At 48.6% G+C, this 24,719-nt stretch overlaps 1 long non-coding RNA gene across 1 annotated transcript; it reads left to right on the top strand.

The window, feature by feature from the left end:
- The first annotated feature begins 591 nt into the window (after positions 1 to 591).
- On the top strand, positions 592 to 23,459 carry LOC310751435. The gene is made up of 2 exons (XR_014542495.1): positions 592 to 1,266; positions 20,374 to 23,459. It is a non-coding gene; the product is annotated as an uncharacterized lncRNA (long non-coding RNA).
- The last annotated feature ends 1,260 nt before the right edge of the window (positions 23,460 to 24,719 follow it).

The following is a 24,719-nucleotide window of genomic DNA, read 5'->3' as shown; positions in this document are numbered from 1 at the left end:
AGCGATTTGCAAAACTGGGGAGCCTTGATCGCTCTTCTACGCCCTCCCAACCCCTGCAAGTTCCTGCAAGGAAGAGAGAGACAGAGAGAAAAGAGAGAGAGAGACGGGTATGTATGTGTGTGTGAGAGAGAGGAGGGGGGGTGTTGAGAGCGAGTGGGAGAGCGAGCGAGTGCGAGAGAAGGAGCCGCGGAGGGAGAGAGCGAGCGAGCGAAAGCGGCGCTGGGCTCCAAGAATCCCCGGTGTGAGTGCGTGTGTGTCTGAGCCAGCGCGCTCGGCTGCGCCGGGATGGAATGGCTGTGTTGTGCGGCGTTGCAGGGCAGCTGCCGCATACTTGATTGGCTCTTTGACGCTTTCGGACCAATTGTGTGGCTCCATAGGCGTGGTTTTGACAGGTCGAGCGGAGGGGGACCGAGGCGAGTTATAAAAAGAAGGTGTCGGAAATTGTAACGCTGCAGCAAAGCATCCCCACCGCTCCGTGCCGTGCGAATATGTCAACATGATCAGAGGCGGGCGGGCGGGCGGGAAGGTGGGGTGGGGAGCGAGCGAGGGAGGGAGGGACGGAGGGAAGGAAGGAGGAGAGAGAGAGAGAGAGAGAGAGCGCTGAGAGCAGCCATTGGGAGAAAGCGAGCTAGAGACAGGGAAAGGCGAGAGTGTGTGTACGCTTCTGGCCTCTAGGGGGCTTCGGAGAGGCGAGTTGGCCCACAGCGCCGAGGCCAGAAAACCAAGAGGGGTGGGGGTGGGGAAATCTCTCTCTCTCTCTCTCTCTCTCTCTCTCTCTGGCTTGACCAAGCTTTGGGACATTTTCAATTTGGACTTATCATCAACTTTTCTCGGCGAGGCTTTCCATTTCATCGCCTCCTTTCCCTTCCACTGGGGAAGATCCGCGCCTAGGCTGGGTTTGAGATCTAGGCGGTTCAAGTGGGTGTGGGAAAAGGAGGAGGGGGAGGGGGAGCTGATTCTCTCTCAGCACCCCCCCCGCCCCACTCACGCGTGCCTAAGCTCAACCACCATCTCCCGCCCCCCTATTACCACCAACAACCGCCACAAACGTTCCGAACTCCTTTTCCCCCCACTGCCTACAAGGGTTTGAGTGGTTTGGATGCCCGCTCGCCCTCATGGGTCCCTAACCCCCACCCCACGCCCGGGTACACGTGCTGGCGCGCGACCGAGCTCCTCTCCGCCCGCCCCCGCCCCCCGCCGGATGGGATTGTCGAAGCAGGAACATACACGCGTGCACACATACACACGTGTTACTCTCTGCCCACCGTGAGTATTTTGGCTTGCTTCTTTTAAATTTTGCCTCTTGTTTCCAGTTGAAACCCAAGGCGGGTGTCCCTTTAAGATGGGATGGGGCGCGAACACCGAGGGTGAGCTTTTTTAAAAAGGGGGGGGGGTTGGAGAGAGAGAGAGAGACACGCTTTAAACGCGTTCATCCTGTCGGAGCTGTAGTCAGGGTTCGTCTGAAACAGGGAGAAGGACGGGTCGTGTCTGCGCGCCTCTGTTGCGCTACAGGCGAGCTATAGAAAGCGGCGTCCGTAGCTTAGATAGCGATCGAGGCTTTCCGGACGCCTCGGCTGACATTTGCTATAATCAACACCCGCAGTTACGGTTTTGATCACTTTTAAAAAGAAAAGAATAGAGGAACAGGCTTGATAGATGGGCTTCTGGATTCGAGGGGTCTCTCTGCCTCTCGCCTCCAGGATAGGCTTCACCCGCAGAACTGTCTATCTCTCCCTGATCTTGTCGCCTTTTGGTCCTGGGGGAAGAAATGGCTGAGGGGCGCTCCCTGGGTGAAGGGTTGGGTAGCTTCGGACTATCTCCCTCCGGGATCGCATTTACGACTAGCTTGGGGCCTGCCCGTCTCGTTCCTTCGCCTCACCCAATACAGTATATTTATTTTCCTTTGGTTTCATTTAATTATTTATTTCAATAGTCTCTGGGATAAGAAGTGCCACCTTCTCTCCTCTCTCCACCTCCCCCCCCCCCCGCATTTGTTTGATAAGCGCATCAGAAAAGCAAACTGTGAAATCCCACTGTCTGAAACGGCCAGACTTTGTGTGTTTAAGAGGAGGAAGGAGGACGTGGGGTGGAGGAAGGAAAGAGAGGCGGACAGAGGGTTGGAAGACGAGAAAACGTTTTGTCCCATGTGCATCGTCGCCGCCGTCAGTTTGTATCCAAGTAACGTTTACTCAAAGTAAACCCATTGAATTGAACAGGGCTAAATTATCCATGCCCCTTTGTGGGTCTACTCTGAGGAAGACTAACATAGATTCAACCTAACAACAACAACAACAACAATAACAATAATAATAATAATAATTTTCGTCTTCCTCCAAGAGCTCCAGACCATACCTGGTTCTTCTCCCTTTCCTCATTTAATCCCCACAACAACCCCGTGAGGTAGGTTAGGCTGAGAGAGGAAGTGACTAGCCCAGGGTCACGGTCCAGCGGGGATTTGAACCCTTGTCTCTCAGGTCCGCCACTCTAACCACTACATCACTTCTGGCTCTCCCTGAAGGTTAGGGGGCGCTCGGATTTTTGAATGGTGGGTGGATGAGCTTTGGGCTGAAAGGAGGGGTTGGGGGCTCCGACCGGAAGCACAAAGAACAGTGGTCCCCCTGTGTGGTTTTTGTGGTGGAGGGACCCAGACCCAGCCGCTCCTCCTAGAGATCTCCACCCCACCGCCTACTTCATCTAGTTTTCTGTTGCTTTTTCTCTCTATGTGTCTCTGCCGGGCTATCTTTGGGAGCCGGTCGGACGAGCCTGAAAGCTGGCAGTTCACAGCAAGGCATGTTTGGTTAGGGGAAAAGGCGGAAGGGACACGGGCGAGAGGCTTTGGGCGCGCGTGCTGCCAGGGGCGCCGTGCGGATGCGCTTCGGCTTCCTCGGGTTGGGGTGCTAAAAGTTAAACGCCAGCCTATGGGGCTCGGGGGGCTCGGGAGATGGCGTTTTAGTTGTAGAGGGGCGTTTGTGCAGTGTGTGACATCCGGGGCAGACCTCGGAAGCACAGCCAATGCACATTTAAAGGACGTGAACCGTCCCCTCCCCATCATGGGAACTGTAGTTTGCAAAGGGTGTCAAGAAGTGTCGCTCTGCGAGAGAGAAACTACAGTTCCCAATTATCCTTTGGGGGAAGCAGTGTGCTTTAAAATGTGCGTTGGGTGTACCTTAAATGCCCGGCGTGGATCTGCCTTATACGTTCACTAGCGCACGTGGGAGAGGTGCAAAAAAATCGCTGAGAATATAGGCAGTTGATCAGTGGAATAGAGACAGCGAGCCATTGTGTGATTGTGGACTCTCCTTCTTTAGAGGTTTTTAAGCAGAGGTTGGATGGCCGTCTGTCATGGATTCTTTAGTTGTGATTCTTGCATTGCAGGGGGTTGGACTAGATGACCACGCAAGTTCCCTTGCAAGTCTACAATTTCTAGGATTCATCAGCTAGGACCACCAGCTAGGATCTGGGGGGGGGGGTGTTCCATCGGAGTTCAAACCTCCAGGGGCCACGAAGCTTAGCTGCGTGTGTCGGGGGCCAGTCGCTTTCTCTCAAGTAACCTATTGCGCAGGGTTGTTTTGAGGATGAAAATGAGAAGAGAGGGAGATCCACGTGCGCCGCCTTGAGCTCCTTGGAGAGTAAAGGCGGGGTGCAAATGTGACGAATAAACACAACTGACGAGAAAGGGGGAATGGGAAGCGGGAGGAAGAACAAGGGAACGAAGGAAGAAAAAGACGAGGGGTCCCAAAGCTGAAAGTCTATGGACATGAGGAAAGAGCGATTGTTGGAACACCTGCTTTGCTGAGGAAGATGCCAGGTTCAAACTGCGCACCTCCAGGTACAGCCGGGAGAGACCCCTGCCGGTAAACCTGGAGGGCCGCTGCCGGTCAGTGTAGACAATACTAAGCTAAATGGACCAAAGGCTCTAACTCCGGATAAGGATAAGGATAAGGAGTTCCCATGATAGAGGAAGCGCCGTATTGGTGGTAGAGCATCTACTCTGCGTGCAGAAGCCCCCAGGTTGCACCCCCCTGGTAGAGACCCGTGCCTGAAATCCTGAAGGGGGCCGCTGCCAGTGCAGACGAACACTGAAGCAGATGGACCTGTCGCAGTATAAGGCGCTTTTCTAAGAGTGGGGGAGGTACAGATAGACGTGTTCACCCGTAGGGAAGCTTTCGTGGATGCGCCCAAAATTTAATAGAGGACAGTGTTGTAAAATATTTTTGGATTAGCGATTGGTTATATATTATTTACCTTTATCTGACTATGTTTTCCTACTTGTAGATGTGTAGGAATAGCTCCTCTTAGCAGATGGAGGAGAAAGTGGCAGCAGAACCGGCTGCGTTAAGGGGAAAGTACACGCGTTTGTGGGTCATTGTCGGTGTGGGCGAATGAATGACAGCCTGTGCTTATGAAACACACACACACACACACACACACACACACACACACACACACGGCATATTTATTGTGTGGGAAAGGTGATCTAAGAATTACGCCCAGGGAATGGTGATGGTTAAAAAGGGTCAATGGAATTTGTGGATCGGAGCGGCCTGATCTTTCTATATCCCCCTCCCGCTCACAATTCCTGGGGGAGGGGAGAAAGATAAAAGGGATTGTGTTGTTTTTGGGAGACAGGCAAGCCGTTTGGGAGGGAGGAAGGAGAGGCCGGCTTTGGCCGTCGCGATCATGTAAGCAAGATAGGAGCGGAACATCTAACGCGATTAGCTCCTCCAACATGGCTTTTTTGTGTTTCTCAAGGAGCACATGTCTAAGAGCCCTTGGCGCCAGTTGGGGGTGAAATCCTCGCAGCGTCCAGTACCACTTTGCATTCCCCCAAAATATCTCCCCTTCCCTCTGGGGCCGGGTCCCCGTGGAAGGAGCACAGGAAAGCGGGTGGCGTATGGAGAGAGAGAATGTATACTTTTCAAGGGAAGAGTCACGGGAGCAGGACGGAAAGATTTAGCCAGACACGCGTTTTCACGATCCTCAAAAGAGGGGGAGGCTCGCAGCGAGTGTTTCGGAGCTCCATGCAGTCCTGCCCTATAGGGACGTGTTTACTGAGAGGTAAGCCCCACTGACTTCAGAGGGGCTAACTTTCCAGGGAAATTGTGTCCGGGGATGCAATTTTAGTCTCAGTTGCCTGCAGCTCGTTGTGGAGAAAGACGTGCAGGGGGAGAGGCGGGCAGGAAGGGAAGGGCCGGAGTGAGCGTGAGAGAGGCTTCCTCACGGCTTCTGTTAGAAACTGGTCCAAAACTTTGTTCTTCTCCACCTTCTGGATAGAGTCCCACAAAGGAGTGGGTGGGTTAATAGCAGTGCGTACAATCCTCCCTCCCTCCCAGCTCCTGATGGGCTCTGAGCTGGTTGAGGCCTTCTGAGAGAATAGGGAAAACTCAGGATTCTCCCTCCCGTTTCCTTCCCGTGAAACCAGAAGGAAGGTTCTGGGAGACTTCTCGGTTCTCCTTAGCTCACAGGACAACAAGGTTCCAACAGACGTCTGGGCATCGGAAGACCCCTCCTTCCCTCTCTCCTAACATTTGCAGCTGAGAAGCTTTTAGTCCATCCCATCCCATCCTAGGAAAGTTCTTAAAGGATGAGCATACACGCCATGCATTTAAGCCACATACACACATGGACAGAATCCTGGGAACTATAGATAGTTCAGGATGCCAGGGTGGTGTAAACTACAGTTCCCGCGATTCTTAGGCGGAGGGTATGTGCTTTAAATGCATGATGTGTACCAGGGTGTTTTCCATACGCTCTCTTCCCTTTCATACAGCCTACTTTCTCAGCAGATTATAATACACTTCACTATTTGCTTCTAAGCTGAGCAATCGTACATGCAAAAGAAATCTGGAATCCTGATGTCCCTCACATTCCTTATTGTCACGGGTACTTTAATTGTGATTCCTGTATTACAGGGGGTTGGACTAGATGGCCCTTGGGGTCCCTACCATCTCTATGAAGCCAGTCATTCTGTATGGAAACTCTCCCTAATTTCCAAATATTTTGTAAAGGAGTTGTGAGAATAATGATAACAACAGGAATCTCTCTCTCTCAGCAGTTCCTGTCAGGTTTGATCCTCACAGCAATCCTGTGACACAGGTTAGTCAGAGTCCGTAGGTGTCTGATCCAAGGCAGATGAGAAGGGTGCTGAAGATGGCTGAGGACGGATTCCAAACAGGCCAACCTCTTCTCCTAAAGTTGTTCACTCAGAAATAAGTCCCACATGGTTCTTTGGGCCCCAGGAAACGTGTTCTGGGTTGCAACCCTTCCCAAAGTGTATAGGAAGTCAATCTCAATAGAATACTGTAATAGAATACTGTAATAGAGTTGCAGAGTTGGAAGGGACCCCACGGGTCATCTAGTCCAACCCCCTGCAGTGCAGGAATCTCAGCTGAAGCCTCCATGACAGATGGGCATCCAATCTCTGCTTTTTATTTTTTTATTTTTTTAAATAATATTTATTACTTTTAAAGATTACAGAAAAGGAAAAGAAAAAGAAAAAAGACAAGAGAGAAAAAATCCAATCTCTGCTTTAAAACCTCCAATACTGTAGTGGGTTTTGTTTCTGATTCAAAGTGCTTGAGGGTTATAGCGCTATGCCCCCTTAACTGGAAGCAAACTTCCAAAGTGATCTGCCCAGTTAGATCTGTCTTGCAAAAGCAAACAAACAAAACAAAAAGGAAGTTTCTTGTATCACCTTAAGCAGGAAGTCCTTCTGGCATAACTTTTTATTACCTTAAAGGAGTCCACTTCATCAGAAAGCTGGGGCATCACAAATGTTGTTGGCCACTAATCCTAACCCGATTTACTTGAGGGAAAAGCTACACTGAATTCAATGGGACTTACTTCTGAGTAAGCTGTAGGAGGTGCCACAACGGCCTCCCTCGGAAAGCAACACTATCAAACCTGAATGGACTTACTTTAAACATGCATAGGATTTGCTGAAGGGGGTGTGTGCCGTTGTTGGCTCCACATTGGAATTACCAGAAGGGTGATCATGTCTGATTTCCTCCTTCTTCCAGTTTTCGAATGATGATGGGGGGGGGGGGTGACTGGAATAAAACTCTTGAGGCATAGACCAACAGGTCCCTACCCTCTAATTTCCTCCGCACGCCCACACCGCGATGTTACCCTTTGCGGCCCTCTAGAATGTTTACGGATTACGCCGCCTGCGAAATCGCCCGCGCTCCCCTCCTAATGGTGTGCAAACTTCCGCCGATTCCGAGTGACCTCCCAGACTAAGCCCCCTGGAGACTCGTATTCTGGAGGGAGGCCGCACTAATCTGAGGATCAAAAGCGGGAAGGTGCGAACGCTCTTTGTGTCTCCTCGGCAGCCTCATTCTACCCCCCCCCCCAGCCCCGCTGCCCCGCCTGCGTGTGATAAATCTACACTGGCGCCGACTGCGTGCTGGATGATTAATTTGCAAGCAAACCTAACCAGCCCGCCGACCCAAGTCACCCTATGGCCAGCCCAGCCATCTTAGTTAAATATTGGCCAAAAGAGCTCGGTGGTGCACGTTTTAGCCCCGCTTTTTCTCCCCCTTGGACTGCAGGAAAGTCTCGAGGACGAACTAAATCAACACAAGTAAAAGAGGAGAAAGAGACAAGAAGGAAGGGGCGGCGGGGAAGGCATCGGATGGCGGAGGGAAGAAGATAACGCGGAATTTCTTTTATGGAGTCTCTGACCAACCATCTTAGGCTCCATCTCGCCTCATCCAGGGGAGGCTAAAGCCTTTGCTCTGGGTCTCTAACCAAAGTGGCTGAGGGATGAGGGAGGGAGGCAGATACAGCTCAGCCTTTAAACTCAAGGGCGAGGGTGTGGGAGAGGGTAGGACGCCTGAGGCATCGATAAGGAGGCATCTGCCTGGCGTCGATCCAGCTGTCTACACTCATTGCTATCGAACCTATGTTGATTTTCCTAAGCAGAGCTGGAAGGGGCGTTCCTATTCTGTGTTCTCTACACCTTATTGGGGGACAGCGGTAGGGTTAAGGTGCTGCTGACGGCCCCCGCCCCCCGTGTCCCCGCGCGCTTCCGTGAAGGAAGATCTGCCCTTCATGGACCACCTCCTCAGGAGCAGGGCAAGGTCAAGCGCTTCCTAAGAGGTGTCCTGTCAGAGTTTGTGGCATATCCAGGGGTTCGGAGAAACGCGTAGCCCTTTCTCCAGACTCTGAGGATAGGGGCTGGCGGGTGTTCTCGCCTGTTGAGTACCTGGCGCAGTCAAGAGCTAAGGAACGCTTTCGACGAAGCTGTCGGACTACAGATCCCAACATTCCCGACTGCTCTCCTAGCCATAGGTGCCCACTCCTTGGGGTCCTGGGTGCCCGAGCACACACAAAATTCCCCATGAAGGAGCCGGGCACCCAAAAATTTCTGTGCCAGGGCCATGCACGCTGCAGGGCACCCACGGTCGCGAGGCCAAGCCAGCACTCCTGCTGCTGGCTGCCTGGGAATGATGGTAGTCAGAGATCCCCGATGTCTGGAGGAACCACGAATTCCCCCTGTCTCTGGTCTACAGGCTTCCAAATTATTACATTCATTTTCCTCTAAGGAGCTCAAGGTGGCCCGCGCAGTTCTCTCCCCTTCCTCGTTTTATCCTCACAACAACCCTGCGAGGTGGGTCAGACTGAGAGCGCGGGACTGTCCCAAGGTCACCCTGGCTGAGCGAGAATTAGAAGTCTGGTCTCCAAGGTCCTGGACCGACACTCTAATCCTCACGCCACGGAGATACAGGAGCTTCAGCTTTGGCTCACTGTCCCAGGAGTTCAAAGAGACCCGCATCACCCACCCTCCGCCTCTCTTTATCAGCTCAGTAACGGCGTTAAGTAGGTTTTCCAAAAGGAGGTGGTGGGGGGGGAGATATTTGGCCAACGTCACCCAGTGAGCTCTAGAACAGACTTGCAAGTCTCTGTTGTCCAAACCTAACGCGCTAACTTCGATAAATTCCAGGGCAGGTTGCAATTAAGCAAGCCTCGCGGTTTGTTTGCTTTTAAAAGACACGACTATTATCTAGGATATTTTTTGAAATATTCTCCCCAAATGGCAAATTATGAATGTACAAACACCTGATTGCCACCCAGGACACTACACCGTTTCATTCTTCGATTTTCGTTTGTCAACGCAGGATTAAACCGAGGCTGCTGTACAGTGTATCCGAAGTGCACCCTCTCCCTCAAAGAATTTTGGCCACTGCAGGGTTTCAATTCCCAGCAAGACCTTACAAATTAGCCCTGAATTGAGGTGAGGGGAATGTGCTTTAATAGTCGTAGTGTGTACGCAGCCTCGGGTTGGTCGTGTTCCAGCGCTTGAAAAATCATAGCTAACCATACTGTACTTATTTATACCTGCGCCTTTCCTCCAAGGAGTTCAAGGTTATCCCTTGCTTACCCCTCCCAATTTTAATCTCACAACAACTTTGTGAAGTAGGTTAGGCTAGCCCAAAGGTACCGGGTGAGCTTCAAAGCTGAAACTAGGATTCGGGTCTCCTCAATCCTAAACCCTGAACCTCTAATTCAACAGTAGCCAAGGCGATGCCTTTTAGATGTTGCTGAATCACCACTCCTATCCCCTCTGACCATTGGTCCTGTTGGCTGGGGCTGATGAGTATTGGAGTCAAACTACGGCTGGATGGCACCGTTGGCTAGCCCTGCTCTAACTACTACACCTCACTTCCTTTCCTCTCAACGCGGATCTTCGTCTCCTCCCACGCCTAGTGGTGTCGCTCTAACTCTGATCCGCGAATATTTGGGCCGCTTGAAAAGCGTCGCCTTCTTTTATTTTGCCCAGGAGGAAGGTCTTTCTCATTATTCTCTTACTGCAGTGAAACCACGTAGGAGGAGATTCAGCTACCGGATTCCAGATTTAAAACTACTTAGGCAACAACGCTATTTAAAACAGGAATACTTCAAAAAATCGCTTCGTAGGGAGTGATTTTAGGAGTATCATTCCCTCTCTTAAAAATAGAAGACCCGCTGAATACCTTCCTCTCTCAACAAGTGTTTTAAAGTGGGGCTCTTCCCCCTGCCTGTATCAGTCCTGGAGTTATTTTTAACCGTTTTTGAAATATATGTGGAATCGCGTTTAAATGTATGTAGTGTGCGCGGGCGTGTATGTGGAATTGTGTAAGTGATATTTGCATTTATATATTCACCTTTCCTGCAAGGACCTCAAGGCGGCCTACGCAGGTCCCGCAACCTTCATTTTATCCTTGTAACAACTCTGTGAGACAGATTAGGCTGAGAGTCTGCAACCGGCCCAAGGTCACGGCAGGGTGTGTGTGTGTGTGTGCGTGCGTGAGAGAGAGAGAGAGAGAGAGAGAGAGAGAGAGAGAGAGAGAGAATTCGAACTCTGGTCTACCAGCTCCTAGCGCACCACTCTAACCACTACACCACCCTGTCACCCGCTCCCCGAGGTGACTTTCAGGGGAAAGGGAGATCTGAGGCTTGTCTCAAATGCTAGTAACCGCTCAGAGTTACACCCATGGGAATTAAGGGACGCGACTTATGTTGGGTCCGATTTACTTTATTACTACCCTAAAAGGCGCGCGGCTTTTCCATAGGGAGCCTAATGCGGAGTCAGACCTTGTTGTCTAAGCAGCTAGTTTGGAGCTTTCTAGAGCCTTCCCCAACCACCGCCAGGAAAGAAAAGAAGAAGAAAAAACATGCAGCAGGCGGTGTTTATCATCAATGCACTGGCCACGGTGGGGAGAGGGTGAAATTGACGTCGGCGTCCCTTTCGCCCTAAATATGCGGCGAGCCGCGCGTGAGGTCCGGCAATCAGGCAATTATACGCTCCTTCCCGACTTAAACTTTCACCCCCGTTTGGAGGGCTGCGACAGAAGTCGGCTGCGACCGAGGGTGGGAGAGGAGGCGTTCCTAAGTGCCCTCCCGCGTTGACATATAAGCGGCACCCTCCGCCTTTTGTGGAAGCTCTGAAAGACTTTTTCAGCTGCTCATTAAGGAAGGTTCTTTTTTTTTTGGCGGGGGCGGGGGTGTGGAGAGTTAGTTAATCACCTCTTGGGACTGCATAAACTCCTTACACGTCGCGGGGAAGGCGAGAGGCCAGGAGCGCAAACGCATTGTCTTTCTCTCGCTTCCCCCGCCCCCTTTCGCGCTGCCACCAGCTGTGAAAGGAAGGTAGAAAGGTCTCCAGCACACTCGGGGCCTCGGGCCTTGTTGTGGGTCTCGCGTTTTGCAAGGGGCAGAATGGGTCGCTTGACTTCTGGGCAGGCAGAGGTCAGGTTCGCCTCCCCAGCTGACCATGGTTAGGAAAACAGCCACTGCAGAGGCCGAACTTCTAAGGCTGAGAGCCTGCAGGTCGCTTTAAACGTTTTTGGGCAGCTAAAATAAAGTGGTCTCCATTAATGGTCACTTGTTGTTGATTTTAAATAGGAGTACTACTTTTTTTTAAAAAATGTCATCTTTATTTGGGTTGTAATGTGGGTTAAACCACAGAGCCTAGGACTTGCCGATCAGAAGGTTGACGGTTCGAATCCCCGCGAAGGAGTGAGGTCCCGTTGCTCGGTCCCTGCTCCTATCAACCTAGCAGTTCGAAAGCACATCAAAGTGCAAGTAGATAAATAGGTACCGCTCCAGCGGGAAGGTAAACGGCGTTTCCGTGGGCTGCTCTGATTTCACCAGAAGCAGCTTAGTCATGCTGGCCACATGATCCGGAAGCTGTACGCTGGCTCCCTCGGCCAATAAAGCAAGATGAGTGCTGCAACCCCAGAGTCGGCCACGACTGGACCTAATGGTCAGGGGTCCCTTTACCTTTACCTTTAAGGTGCTTTGAGTTGCTTAGGGAAAGAGGAAATGACTAAGGAAGTCAATAAACAAGCAGGCAAGCAAACAAATAATATTTCCCTCCAAGCAGCTCGAGGTGGCATACATGGTTTTCCCCTTCCCCTTTTATCCTCACAACAACCTCTGAGGTAGATTAGGCTGATAGACAGTGACTGGTTCAAGAGCACCCTATGTGGGGATTTGAACCCTGGTTTCCCAGGTCATAGTCTAACACTCTGACCATTTCACCACACAGGTTCTCCTTCAGTTCCATTCAAAAACTTGCTCACATCACCTTGCAGGTGCTAAGCAAGCAGGCAACTCCACCAATTAGCTAAAAACTAACCCTGTTTACTAACTGGTGGCAAATATTTCTTTAACCTGGGGAGAGCCCCTATCCCTTCCTCGGAAGATTTCCAGAAGGACTAGCCACCTTAGTTTCCTGCAGCAAAAGCATAGACTCTTGCCACACCTTAGAGACCAACTAGTTTATTATGGCATAAGCTTTTAAAGACTCGTGCCCACTTTTGTTAGATGCATGGAGCACGATTTTAGCTGTAAATGAGAAGATTGCAAGGTGGGAGTCGAATGGCAATGAAATGGAAAAAATACAGTCAGTGATAAGTGTTTAAATATATGTTAAACAGGCACACCTTTTACAGTAAGCAGACTGCTGATAACTTGCTCAGTGTTGCTGAGAAGATTGTATTAACACATGCAGTTGGGCTGGGAGCTATTCCCAAGAAATAGTCATAGATACCACAGATATGCTGGCACTGGCCAGCTAATGAAGACACACAATGTGATAAAAATCCTATGTCTTGATTCAGTGTTTAGAATTCCTTGATAAATTCTGATTCAGCTGTAGCCTTCCTAGGAAGAATTAATTAACCCAAAGAGTTTAATTTTAGAATCAAGGCTTTCCTCCTTTCCATTCCCACTGCCACCCTTGTAGAAGGTTTGAGATTGGAAAAACCATGCAATTAAATGTCTCTGGGCATGTGGAGAGAGCATTTATCTCCCACTGGAGGGTCCGGGGTGGAGATGAGAGCTAGTGTGCTAGTTGCTAGGGTATTGTGGGGAAGTTACAGGGGAGTACCATACGCCCAGAGAACCTGTCATTGTGCCATGGGTGTGGTTGAGTCCACCGAACACATTCTCTTGACTTGCCCTTCTTATGCAGAGCTTAGACAAAATTTTATAGACCCACACCCATGTCAATTTAGCTTCCTACCCGGAGAAAACCAGGTTTTACACTTGCTGAATAATGTCACTAGAGCTATACCTTCCTTGGTGGCCAAATTTCTTTTTTTAGCTTTTAAGCGTCGCAAGACTATAATTGACTGTATTGATATGGGGCTATCTGTTTAGCCCATTTTAGTGTTGGCTAAGTTCTAAAATCTTCCTGGATGTTTTAACTGTGTATTGACAAATGTACCTTTTTCTGACTGACGGTCGAATAAAAGGTTGATGATGATGATGCTAGTTGCTAGGGAATTGAGATACACCCCCCTCCATGAATTCCCCCCCCCTCACTCCCTTTCCACATCTGCAATTTGTGGATAATAAAACTAATAAGACAGTGTTGCTGCAAGAATTACCAAGATAATGTGGAGTGCTCTGAATGCTCCAGAGCACTATGTAAATAGTATCTGATATAACTGCCGCAGACGGCCGAATTTCTCCCGGATATGCATACTAAGTGTTCAGCAGCCACAGCTGATGGGTTGGCCACACATTTGAGCTCAAGGGGCTGGTGGGGGCAGGCCAGAAGTGGAGATCACATTTTAGTGGTCTCCTAAGGTCTCACGCAGTAAAAGACACATGAACTGTGTATGTCTGAAATAGGCTGGGCCTTCTCCAAGTCACATTTTTTATGGACTCTGCTGGTGACAACAGGTGTTGTTCCTTGGCCTTGGGACAGGCAGTAAGAGGAGCTATTTGGAGGTGAGTCCTGGCACAGAACAGATGCAGCCAGCCAGAAAGGCCTCTTCCCTCTATTACACCCCCCCTCCTCCTGCAAGGAGCTCTGAGTAGCATATATGACAGCCCCACCAGGCATTCAATCTGCGCTACAGCCCCTTGAGGTAGAAAAGTTAGGTTAAGTAAGACTGCCAGCAGGGATGCGGGTGGTCTGTGGGTTAAACTACAGAGCCTAGGACTTGCCGATCAGAAGGTTGGCGGTTCGAATCCCTCTATGGGGTGTTCTCCCGTTGTTTGGTCCCAGCTCCTGCCAACCTAGCAGTTCAAAAGCACGTCAAAGTGCAAGTAGATAAATAGGTACCGCTCCGGCGGGAAGGTTAACAGCATTTCCATGTGCTGCTCGGTTCACCAGAAGCAGCCTAGTCATGCTGGCCACATTGGCTCCCTCGGCCAATAAAGCGAGATGAGCGCCGCAACCCCAGAGTCGGCCATGACTGAACCGAATGGTCAGGGGTTAAGACTGCCAGCAGGGGTAGGTAAGAAAGCCAATAAACCTCTTGACAGAGTGGAGATTTGAAACTGGCTCCCCCTGCTTCTCCTTTATCTAGTATACCACACTGATGTCCCCAGGGAGGTTCAGCTGGCGCTTTTGTTATACACCTTTAGGTGCCAGGCAAAAAACATTCCTCTTTAATCAGGCCTTTGGCTGATTGCTCTTTTAAAATGTGTCGGGGAGGAGGGGCGTTACCGGGTTGTTCTTGTTTATTTCTTGTTTATATTTTTTTATTATGTCTTTTCTGTTTTTGCGTTGTGCTTTTATGTTGCTAACCACCCTGAGACCTGTGGGATTGGGGCGGGAATCAAATTTAATAAATAAAAATAAAAATAAAATAATAATGTCCTTAGACAGGCAGCAGTGCTTCTGGATTTCAGACAGGGGTCTCTCCAAGTCCTACCTGGAAATGGGAGGGATTGAGCCTGGGGCATTCTACATGCAAAGCAGATGCTCTACCGCTGAACTAGGGACCCTGAGCAGCCTATGGACATGAGTCTTGCACAGGTTTCCACTTCTTCCAGGGAAGTGCTGTAGCTCAGTGATAGAGCATCTGGTTTGCATGCTGAAGGTTCATGGTTCAGTCCCTGGCATCTCCAGGTAGAACTAGGAAAGACTAGTTCTGAAGCCCTATGGAGCTCTGTCAATCAGTGAGCTAAATGGATCAATGGTCTGACTCTGTATATGGCAGCTTCCTATGTTCCTATTTCCATGAAGCTTATTCAGAGAGGAAGTTGTGACCCAGATGTCTTACTAACCCTGTTTGCACACAAAAAAATGTGCATCAAACTGTTTAATTTCTTTGCATTGGCTTATGTGTAGTGAATATTTACCAGGCACGGAATACAAGAGATCTTGGGGGGATACTTACTAAACATGATTTTATTTATCAGATGGTTGTAAGAATCACTGCAATAATAATGATGGCGAAACATACCGGAAGAATAAGAAATCAAGATAACAAACTTTTTATAAAAAGAATGGAAGTGGTTTATTGAATATTTACAGATAAATTGTAAACAGATAAAAACATTAGCAGGATTATTGTAATAAGCTGCAGTTTTATAAGAGTATATATTTACAGTAGATAATTAAACGAGCAATTTAAATGAACTTGGATATGCAAAAGATATTAAAAAATAAATTTAAGGAACTGCAGAAAGAGGGGGAAGGAAGTCAGATTCTGAAATGTTAAATTGATTGTAAAACTAATGAAATGTATAAATTTGAAAAGTATAAACAAAAAACTAAAAAATCACTGCAATAATTATTTGTATCCAACCTAAGTCATACTCAGAGTAAACCCATTGGAACTAATGGGCCTAAATTAGGTTCATTCATGTTAATAGGTCTGTTCTGAGTAGGTCTGATATTGGATTCAGCACAATGTATAGATCCAGTGTTAGTCATATGCAGAGTAGATCCGCCGACATTAATGAACACAGTCAATTTAGGTCTATTAACGCCAGTGGGTCTACTTTGAGTAAAGATCAGTCTGAATTTATATCCTGCCCTTTCCCCAATGATCTCCTCAGGGTGATATAAATGGTCCCTCCCCCCAACATCTCATTAAATTTCCACAACAACTAGGCTGAGAGGCAGTGACTTGCCCAAGGTCAACCAGTGAGCTTCATGGGCAAGGATGGGGATGTGAAGCTTGGTCTCTCAAGTCCTAGTCCAAACTCTAACCACAATGCCACACTGGCTCTCACTCTACCAACTATTGATGGAGTGCATGCAGCTGATAAGAAGATAATCATTATGGGGTAAAATAAACTAATGGGGAACTGCCACCCAATCCTTTTCCAAGAAAATGTGTCCTGTTCTTCCACTCTCCTGGGCTCTGTAATGAATTCATAATGGAACTGAAGGTGTCCACAACACGTTTAACTGGGTCCAATTTAAGGAGATCTTGTTGCATTCAAATGACTGGGCATAAGTGGGGGCTTCTTCCTAGCGACACATGACACCCTGAGTGAATGCAGGCCAAAGATATTAAGAGTTCCTGTTCACTACAAAGGGATCTGTAGAGGACAAATTTCCAAAGGGTTTTGTCCATGGATTCCTATTTCCCATCTTAATTGTGTCAAGTGAATTATCTCTTTGATGGACCTTCTAATCATCTGGGTTTTTAACATCACTTTGTTCTCACCACTCCATTTTCTCTAGAGGTCTGCTTCTATGCTTCTATAAAATCATGTTTGTCCGTGCTTAAAGCAGGGAAGGGAACATAAGGATGTAAGAAGAGCCTGGGGAATCCAAACAGTGGCCCAACTAGTCTAGCATCCTGTTATTACAGTGGCCAACAACTGGAAAGCCCACAAGCAGGACTTGAGTGAAACAGTACTCTTCCCATCTGTGATTCCCAGCAAACAAGTCCGCAGAGGCCATGGAGTACCATGGAGGTGGAATGTAGCCACCATAGCTAGTCGCTGTTGATACCTTATCCTGCATGAATTTGTCTTATCCTCTTTTAAAAAGCCCTGCTAGATCTGGACAAAGACCAGCCTAGTCCAGCATCATTTTCTCCCAGTGGCCAACCAGATGCCTGTGGGAATCCCCAAGCAGGACTCAAGCACAAGAGCCTTCTCCCCTCCTGTGGTTTCCAGCAACTGGTATTCAGAAGTACACTGCCTCCCACAATGCAGATAGAACATAGCCATCAGGTTTGTAACACCTGGCCCTGCAGATTCATAGAATCATAGAATTGTAGAGTTGGAAAGGACCCTGAGGATCATCCATGTATATGCAGCTGTCCCAAACAGGGATCGAACCTGCAACCTTGACATTATCAGCACGGTGCTCTACCCAACTAAGCTATGTCCTGTGCCAACTTGTTGAACTCCCAGCTTCTCATCAACCCCATCATAGCCAAGGATGAGCAATGGAAGAGTTCTGATGGAGGACCACTGAATTGTATAGAATTCTAGTCCTATTCAGAGTAGACCCATTGAAGTTAATAGGCATGACTAATTTAGGTTCACAGCCAGTGTTGTGTAGTGGTTAGAGAGTTGGACCAGGACATGGAAGACCAGGGTTCAAACTGTCAGGTGGCCACAAAACTCCGTGGGTGACCTTGTGCCAGTCACTACCTCTCAGCCTAACTTACCTCACAGGTTGTTTAGGGAATTAAATTGGGGTGGGGGAGAGAACCATGTATGCTACTTTGAGCTCACTAAAGAGAAAGGTGGTATATAAATGCAACCAACACAACTAATTTCAATGGGTCTACTCTGAGTTGGGTAAAACCCACAGGTTCCCTCTCCTAAAGGACTGGATACACCCATAGGCAAGACAAGAGCTCGAGGAAGGGCTATCAGCTACTTAGCAGCGAGAGCTAAATAGAGTCTTCATGTTTAGGGAGCCCTTGTCTTTGAATACACAGACGCTGCGGATGGACAAAGGCGGAACGCTGGTTGTGAGCTAGCAGGAGGAGGCATCTGTCTGACCGCTTTTGGAAACAGGATACTGGGCTCGATGGATCTTGGATGTGCTCCAGCAGGGCTTTGGGCGATATTAGTCTGTTCATATGTTTTGGGGTTGCAGGAGCCAGAAACTCACGTAGGTTACTTCCTCCGTTTGTTCCTTCCAGACGCTCCTTTGGTTACTCGTTTGTTTCTGTCCCAAGAAGACATCACACGTGTGTGTGTGTGTTAAAAAGCGATCCAGCTTTCCTGTAACTTACTCTTACATATCCTTTGACACAGTCTCTGAATTATTGATCGGGACAATTTAGTGCAAGAGTCAGAATATTGTGTGTGTGTGAGAGAGAGCAGCGCGTCGATTTTCGAAGTTGCCTAGCTGGGGGATGCATTATTTTTAGCCTATAGACCTTGCAATGGCGCCAGCCGCTTTCGAAAACCTCATAAACCATCGGACTCTACGCATATAATCTATCTGGATCTCTCTTTCTCCTCTCTCTAATTCCCTTTCCCACCCTCCCCGCTCCCCTAAACACAGCCCGTGCCAATAAAAACATCTGGATTAGCATACATTCCCAGTTCTTCCTTGTAATCATTCCCCTTACATTGATTATTAGATATTGCATTGGACAACTTCATAACCGTTTTTGAACTATGCTATATGGCTTTCTGCCCGGGCAGTCTAGCTAATGTTGACTGCTACTTAATTTTTATGCTTACGGCTATTTTCGAGGTGTGCCCCCGCCTCCTCCGCATACTCCAGTCACTTCATTTTGATATTTTTATTGGTGAAGGATCTAGCCAACGTTAAGCAATTTAAAGCCACGTTAATGTCAACGCGAGAGATTCAAGCCGCGCGCTTGGCTCTCTCTGGTTGAAATCGACTAGACGAGCGCCTTCAATCTTGTAAGCGCAAACTTACCTACTTGGGACTCAGCTGCTGCGCTGAAGTCCTTGCCATAGGATTGCGCTGTAAAATCCTAAACTTTTGGCTAAATCGGGCTCCTCCCCCCCCCCTCTGTGTTTCGATCGCTTTCGGAATAAGGGATCCTGGCAGCGGGTGCGCGTGCAGAAAGGTAAAAGGACTCAATCCACCCATCTAATTTTGTGAGAGTGGCTGGATTATTATAAACCCCTTTTACCCCGATTCTAAACACATAAAAAACCAACCACGCCAAAAAACAAAAAAAGCCAAACCTAAAGTCTAGTGAAATTAGAAACTAAGTGAGATTGACTGCCGAGTCTGCTCATGCCAGTGAATGCGATCTCATTGCACTGAAATTAATGACCACATTCCCATTCATAAAATCCAACCGGAATAAATCTAATGGAGTGGGGAATTTCTCATCCGCTACCCCCCGCCCCCCCGCACCTTTTTAAAGCAAGTTATAAAATCTGAATAGAAATCTTAATCGGGAGTTTGGGGAAGTTTTCTTTAAAAATAAGTAGTAGTGGTAGTAGTCGTAGCAGCAGTAGTAATAGTAATCCTCAAACAGAGACCAAACCAGGATTTCTTACACGCCAGGGCTCGTTTGTAGGGAAGGCGCGTTCCCTTCTCATATCTTTTAGACCCCATATAATTTATGATTGCTCAGGAATACCTCCATTTATGTCCGAGTTACAGCACAGAACCCTGCACTTGTATGCACAGAAATATGTGCCGTTGAGTTCAAGGGGGACTTATTCCCATGTAAGCCTGTGTCGAACTGCAGACTCAGTAACTAGGGGAATAGGAACTCGTCAGGTACATCATAGACAAGGACAGGAGCGCCAACTTGGCCCCGCGGGGCCGCGACTGTGGGAGCCCGGGGCCGTGGGTGCCATGCAAGTGCATGGCTCTGGCATCGAAATTTGTGGGTGCCCGGCCCATTCATGGGGAGTTTTGTGGGTGCTCGGGCACCCAGAGCCCCAGGGAGTTGTCACCTATGGGTATCGATGCATTTAGCCTTTTATCCTTGATCTTTCCACCTGTATTTCTTTCTTTCTTTCTAATATTGACATTGAGTTGCTAAGTCCTACTCCCAACAGACCCACCCAAATTAGTAGACCAAAGTTTGTCTTGGATCAATAGAAATGTTTGCAGAATCAAAACAAGGATTAAAAAGGGGGTGAAAGAGAAGTCAATGATTATGTCCCTAAAGCAATACTCAGAGCAGTCCCATTCAAATAAATGGACCAATGTTAGACTGGACTCTAAGTTACGGTCCAGTGATTTCGAGTGGGTTTTCTCTGAGCAAGACTTAATTGGATATAACCAAATATTTATATTCTCCTGTTACGGGGAGAATCCCAATGGTGGGTGGGTGGATAAGGGCCATCTCAGATTGAGAGCAGGAAGCTGCAGCCTCAGAAGTTCTGAGATCATTTAGCATTCCAACAATTCATTTTATCAGAAGGCCGGTGATACTTCATTTTACTATTTGGCCGGTGATCTGATTCAAACTTATCCTATCCATCTGTCTGTTTACCACAGTGTACCATATCTGATAGGCTGTGTGTGTTTTAAATAATTGGCTCTATTGATGTTTTGCCTTCATGGTTGTTGTTTATTTATTTATTTGTTTGTTGCTGCTTTGTGTTTTACTGTTAATCGCCTTGCGCACCTTTTGGTGGAAAGGCGGGAGACAAAATAAATAAATCTATATTCTCTCTCTCTCTCTCTCCCTTCCCCTTTCTCTATAAATGATGGTGCTCTTGAAGGACACGATTTTGTGCAATTTGATCTCAAGAACGGGACCTCTGTGTTGCTTTGCGGGTGAATTTTGCCCTCCTCTCTGACACCCGGACCTCTGCCTAGAAGAAGCTCAGCATAGCTGACGCAAATCAAGAAGATGGACTTCCCATCCTAAACATTTGATCCCACCTTACATGCCAACTCAACTTACTTTCCAGTTAAGAGCTGAGATATCCCAGAAGCAAGAGGCTGCTTTGTCCCGGCCTCCGGTGTCTACAGACTCAGTTTCCTGTAGACCCGGTACAACCAGGTCGACCAGATTTTGTGCTGCAGACAGAGAGCGCGCGAGAGAAGGCGAATGTAACTTATCACCTGTCACCATCGTGGCACACACAGTTCCTCCTAAGCCTAGTCACGGTCCCACAGACTCTCCCCCGCCCTCCGCCGAAGAGGACAAGTCGAGGGGTCTGAAATGCTCTTTCCTGGCCGTGTCTCCCACCCAGCTGTATCCCCATCGCAGGCACCGAAGAAGGACATGGCAACCAGGAGCCAGGACCAGTTGAGGAAGTCGACCTCCTCCTTCTCTTCTCGCTTCACCTGGAGGAGCTGAACAAAGGGGGCATTTGATCCTGTGCTCAGATGAGCTGTCAATCGCTGCTGGTGTTTTGAAGCACGGCCAGTTAGGCAGCCGCTGCTAAGCAATGGACTGATACCTCAGAACTTTGGAGGTGGGGAGGGGGAAGGAGATATAATCTGAAGTTGGGCTGGGGGGGAAGAGGAACAGGAGACATCTGTAGCTGGAGGACAGCGAAAACCTGACGGCGCGGGGGAGGTGTTGGTGGGAGGAAAGGGGCTGATGTCCATAGAGGCAGGAGTAGGGGGAAATTGACAGGCATGCGTAGGATGGAGCCCGCCGGATCGGCTGAACTAACGCCCATCTTGTAGCCGAAGACACGTTTTCTCAATTTGAGCACGGCATCTATTACCATATTGGGTTTCAATTAAAGAGACAATTAAAAAAAAAAAAAAGCTGGAGCTGGGAGGGACGAAAGAAAGAGAGAACGGAAAGAGAGAGAGAAGAAGGAATAAAGATGGATGTCAGTTCCCCAACGGCGCTTAATCCAAGTTCTTTCTTTTGCCAAAGACACATTAAATTAATGTGTCGCGGGGGCTGAGGAGACATCTCCCTAATTGTGGAGAGTAGGAAAGCCATCGGGGAGCCAAACGCGCCGGCTCGCTCGTTTCGAGGCCCTGTGATCAGCGATTGATGGAGCGCAGCCTGGCCAAGCCTTGTCAATTACAGTTTAGGCTTATACATGATGTAGTCAATTTCATCCAGGTTGGAGGGACGTCATTTCCAAAAGCCCAGAAGTCTTCCGCCCCCTCCTCGTATTCCTCCCCTACCAACACCCTCTCTTTTCGGCTCAGCGCTTTCCCTCTCTTCTTGCCGGGGTCCAACCGTGTCTGTTGCCTCGGATACAATTCCCCACAAGTACAGATGGGGATGGCCAGGCACAGAAAAAGTGCTGTCCGCCATCGCCTCCTATACAATTATCCTCCAGCATCGTTTTACTTGGGAAAAATCCCCCCCCCACATCCTCAAATGCAGTAAGCAGGTCATTTGCCTCTCTGCTCACCTTAGAAGTTAGGGAGCTCTTATGAACCTCAAGAGAAGTTAATTTCGCATGCCTTTAAAAAAAAAGGCAGTTTCTTATTCTTCAAAAAAATGGGTGCGTTTTCAAAGCTTTTCATTTACAAGCTTCTCTCGCTACAGAAGGAAGGTCTGGCACGGGGCTGGGGGTGGGAGAGAGAAAATTCGGGATCTGCAGCCGTCTTTAACTAAGCAATGCACTACCAGAGGCATAGGCTCAAAAAGACTGTCTTTTCTCCCAAGCATTTTTAAATCTGTAGATTAAAATCGCAGAGCCCCAAATGAATACTCGTGACTCGCAACACACACACACTTGACACGATGAACGTGCATTTTATTAATGAAGGGGTTGCATCTCCGGGTCTTGGGCTTCTTTTTGGTCCACGTAGTGCCGTCCCCCCATATTTTTTTATTTGAAACCTATTTTGTTAGTTCATCTGTCTCTCTTCTGCCTGCACGGGTGGGGAAATAATATATTAAAACACGGTGTTTAAAATCGAACTACATGCCAGGGGGTTGGGGTGCGGGGAGGGAAGGAAGGATTTCATAAACCACATGTGCGAAAACAAAGCCAGATTACATTTTGTGGGGGAAGGAAGCTAAAACGATGAGAGAGAGAAAGAAAGAAAGAGAAAGAGAGAGAGAAATAGCACGAATGAGTCGTGCAGGGCCCGATCCTGCGTTTATTAATCGTACTATATTCAAAGGAGTTTAGTTTTCAAATGAAACTGAGAGCTAAACTTCCAGAATTAGATGGCGAGGACAGTCTTTATCTCCGGAGTGGAGGTCTCTTTTCTCAGGATATATTCTCCGCTGCTGATCGTTAGGCCTTAGAGAGGCTCGGGTGCCTGTGCCTTTGAACGCCCAAGAGCTTAATTCGGAGTCGGGACGTCCAATCTGGAGCTGTTTAAAACAGCAGTTTTCTGGACATGTCATCGGCAGGAGCGAAAAGCAGGAATAAAAATTGGCTCCGGTCTTCCCTCCACCTCCTCTTCTTCTGGAGGCTGGGAGGGGAGATAATTGCTGGGATGGCAGCGAGCTTGTCCTCACTCAAGAGTTTGTTAAGGCGCTGCGCCTCGGCGCTGCGGAGCCCTGGCTGTCCCCAGGGCGAAGCGGACAGACAGGCAGGCAGGCGGGCAGAATTCGAAGCGACGCTGCAGCCAACGGCCTCTGACTTTACAGCCCCCTGTCCTGACCGCCTTCGGAGCTGCAGGAACACGTAGCCCCATCTTCGGCACGTATATACTCCTCGGAAGTAAGTTCCGCAGACTTCAGTGGCGCTTTGCTTTCAAGGCAAATGCGCAGAGAAAGTAGTTCTAGAGTATGTCCCCCTTCTTTTCTGACGAAAGGACACGAATATTTTCTCTGTTTCTCATTTATATTTTCCCCTTTCTCCCCCCTCTTTTTTTTTTTTTTTTTTTTACATCCAAGACGTTCTCAATAAAACCCTATCAAACGCACCGACGATATACAGTGTGATGTGCCCATTAATTAATTCAGTGGGGCAACGCTCCAATATTTGTGGGTGTGGGTGTATGTAAGGTACACTTTGTATACTGCGGCCAGCTCAGATGTCTTTGTATCACCGAGCACAACAGAGCTGCCTGGAAATCCCAGTGGGAAACTCAGTATGAAATTGTGGCACCCAAACAACAACTACCCCCACCCCCCACCCCTGGGGGTGGTGGATTATGCAGGATACGTTCCTCTGATTTGACTCTATTTAGTAGTTTCCTGGAACTCCCCCCCCCCTACACTGTATTTCTACAGTCTCTTTACTCTGGACTCTGGAATCAAAATCCCGAAGCACGAGACATTCTATATTTTTCCGCAGAAGAAAGAAGGAAAGACCCCCACCCCTCTCCAGCTTTAATTCTAAGTCTAGAATTTTGCAGAAATAGGGAGAATTGGTCGTCCTAGAACTGCATACACGCAATGCATGTAAAACACACCCAGCTACCCCAAGAATGATACCCTGAGAAGCGTAGATTGTTAAGGCTATTGCTACGTGTTGCTCTGCGAGGGTTAAACTACAGTTCCCAGGTTCTTGGTGTGGATGGGGATTTGCTTTAAATGTACAGCGTGCCAAATTTCTTTAGGACGTGCAGTCGAAGCTCTTTCCTGGAAAGCGATCTATTATACACAGGTCGGTACACACGTGAAAGCAGGTCGATTTTTAGACTGCAGAGCTCGGCAGATCCCCTCAGCTTACAGAAGTCTCCGTGAAAAATACCCTTGATTTCAAAACGAACGTGGGAAATAGTTTCCTCGAAGGAACTCAGGGTTAGAAAAGTCTGTCTCCCTCTCTCCGCAACTCCTGCGTTCCCACTGAGGCTAAGCAACTGCCTCCCAACCCCCAACAAATGCAGGTTGTTTTATTTTAAATTTACTTCTTTCTTAAGAAGGGGGGGGGGAGAGAGTGCTGCGCTGGTGCAAATAGGCAGCGACGCCTCTCTTATTATTTCCACCATCCTCACAGCGTTGCTATTATTTTCTTTCTGAAATGGGACTTCGTTTATCCCAGAAAGTCAGAGGTGGAAAGCATAAAGCCGGCCGCCCTGCGGAGTTGAAAGGGTCCTCTTGTAATTCGATTTGCCCAACGCCTCCTAATTTCACGAAGTCTAGAAGAGGGAATCGGGCTTGCGCCTTGGTCCCGCGTTCCTTCGGCGCGCTGGTTCCCCAACCCCGGGAAAAACTACTGCCAAGGACCCACTTTAATGG

This window comes from Podarcis filfolensis (genome assembly GCF_964270895.1).
Source record: "Podarcis filfolensis genome assembly, chromosome: 16".
Lineage (NCBI taxonomy): Eukaryota > Metazoa > Chordata > Lepidosauria > Squamata > Lacertidae > Podarcis > Podarcis filfolensis.
This window is presented reverse-complemented; position numbering and strand designations above follow the sequence as displayed.